Source organism: Myotis brandtii, unplaced genomic scaffold (genome assembly GCF_000412655.1).
Source record: "Myotis brandtii unplaced genomic scaffold, ASM41265v1 scaffold1021, whole genome shotgun sequence".
Lineage (NCBI taxonomy): Eukaryota > Metazoa > Chordata > Mammalia > Chiroptera > Vespertilionidae > Myotis > Myotis brandtii.
Window position 1 is genome coordinate 227,865 of NW_005353409.1, and position 3,068 is coordinate 230,932.

Genomic DNA, 3,068 nt, shown 5'->3' on the forward strand with positions numbered 1-3,068 from the left:
TATATATATATATATATATATATGTATATATATATATTGTGCTCTGACCAGGAATTGAACCTTGACCTCCTGGTTCATAGGTCAATGACCAGCATGTACTCTGACCAGAATTGAACCTTGACCTCCTGGTTTATAGGTCAATGCTCAACCACTGAACCATGCAGGCCAGGCTAATGACTACTTTTAATTGTCATATTCAGAGGCAAGTAATAAGCAGCAGGAAATAATACTAACCACTCTCTCCTCACCGTTCTGGATGCCATTCATGTTGATGTGTGTGACCTTTCACTGCACAATGACCACATGACTACATATGTGATAGTAAGCTCTCCTAATTTATTTTGAAATAAAGGCAAGAGAGAAAAGTACATTGATTCTATGTACCAGGTTATAAACATTTTCAAAGTGGAAGCTGGTTGTGAATATAATCTATATCCCATGAAGCATACTACGAGATTCCCCATGAAAGAAAGCACTGTCTGACACCACTACCCAGTGCCATGCATGAAGTGCAGTGTGTGGGTGCACATCTACCCCGGTCTCCTTGTTGATAGCTGTATTAGCTTGCTAGGGCTGGCATGACAGTGGATAGCACACTGGGTAGCTTAAACCACAGAAGTGTGTTTCCTCACAGTTTAGAGGCCAGAAGTCTGAGACTCAGGTGTGAACAGGGCTGGTTCCTCCTGAAGGTCAGGAGTACAGGACCTGCTCCAGGCCTCTCTCCCTGGCTTGTCGATGGCCATCTTCCCTCTGTGTCTTCACATCATTTTCCCTCTGTATGTGTCCGCGTTTAAATTTCCTCTTCTTATAAGAACACCAGTCATATGGAATTGAGGCCCACTCTAGTGACCTCATTTTAATTTAATTGCATCTTCAAACATCCAACCTCTACACATGGCCACTTTCTGAGCCACTGGCGATTAGGCCTTTAGCATATGGAATCTGGGAAGGGTCACAATTCAGCCCATAACATTACTTCAGTCTGCTGAATGCATGCCATGGAACACAATAAAGATTTTGCTAACGCTAAGGTAAATTAGAGTCAATTTGAAATAAAAGCCTGCCTGTGATGACATTTTCAGGAGAGTTAAAAAACCACCTTCTCACATCTTCATCCGCAAGGATACAGGGTGCCAATATTAACTATAGAACTGTATATTTGCGCTCATCTATTCATATTGAGATGCCTCCCCATAAATGCAGCAGAGGAGCTGTGACTATGTAAAGCAGGGTTTGTGATAACTTTCTTCCATTGATGTGAAAACTGGTTCTGATAATTGACTTGCCTACGGCTACCAGGTAGGTCAGTGACTTCCTCAATGTCCTGATTTGTCTGATAATGACTCCCACATAGAATCTAATCAGTTGGCTCATCAGCAGCTATATGAAAAGATAAAATCCCCATTCCCTTGTCTTTAAGCTGTCGTGAAATGGGATCATTATACTTCTCTTTTTGCTACCACAGGAAACAATGGCTTATAAGTTAATTCAAAGAAAATTTAAATTTGTAAGATTAGGGTATAATTATAATGTTCTGCTCATCTTCCTGTTGTTCCCTGGGGCGGTGAATGTGGTAGGCACAATAATAGCATCCCAAAGATGTCCCTATCTAGAAACTGTGAATACGTTAGGTTCTAAGGCAAAATAAATAAATAAGTAAATAAATAAATAAAGTTGTAGATGGAATTAAGGTTGCTAATCAGCTGACCTGGAGATGAGAAAATTATCCTGGATTATTGGATAGACCCCAAATAATCACAAAGGTCTTTAAATATGGAAGAGAAAGGCAGAAAAAGAGTCAGGGTTATGTGATATGAGAAGCTCCCAATCCATTGATACTTCAAAGATAAAGAACTTGGTGTTGTATTTTATTTGTGCTAACTCATTTAAGCCAAAAACACCCTTTGGGTAAAAATTAGTCTTAAATTTCAAAAATGATTGAAAACACAAAAGGTAAATTATAAAAACGTGAAGCAAATTGTTTAAGTAGTTAGTAAGCATCAGAGTTAGGTTCAGCTAAAGGTCTCTCTGCCTCCAAAGATTCAAAACATTATGCTATTTTTAAAAATATAATTACTGTGCCTATGCAAAGATTATGCTCAATAGTGTCTTGCTGTCACAGTTTATTAATGATTACTGGCTTAATAGAGAAGTGAGAAGTTGATTAATAAATGGGTGCATTAAAAAAATGAAAATGTAAAACACCTTATAATCATTCAGAAAATATACTTATCTATTTTATAAATTTTGCATAATATATACTTTTTGCAATATGCACCACATAGACTTTATATTTATTATATATAAATGTACTTTAAAAGCAATTAAGATAAATTGGAAATGATGATTATTTTTTAAAATTTGGAGGGTGACACTGATTAATAAATTATATATGTTTCAAGTGTACAATTCTGTGATATATGTTCGGTATATTGCATTGTGTGCCCACCATCTAAAGTAAAACTACCATCTGCCATCATATATTTGGTCACCTTTGACCTTTACTACCTTGCCCCTTCCCTCTGAGAACAACCATACTATTGTCTGTGTCTATGAGTTTAATTTTTATGATTACTTTTTAAATGTGAAGAATCTTGTAATAAATATGTGGAGTGTGCTTTTAAGTAATAACTGAATGCGATATTTTCCCATGTCATCCAGACATTTATCCTAGAAGTTGAAGCCAAAATATCACTTCATAAGCTCATGCCTGTTAAGGGCAATTGTGTTTTTGACTCTCCCAGGTTGAGTTAAGCTGTCATTCCTCTGTGTTTCTTCTGACCTTATATTCTCTTAATTATATACATATAAAAATAAATTAATTTTGTCTCGCTGCTAATTGTGAAACAATTGAGGAAAAGATCCTTATTAATCCCTATATTCCATGTGCTTAAGTAAGGTACTCAATAATATATGCTAAAGTATATTCAAATATATCTACATCTGAATATTTTCATTCTTTGTCATAAGATTATACCTTTACCTAAATTCTGCCAATTTCTCCTGAGATCCCAATGCATTCATTTTATATTTTATTTTTTAACTTCAGTATTATTACTTTTAATATT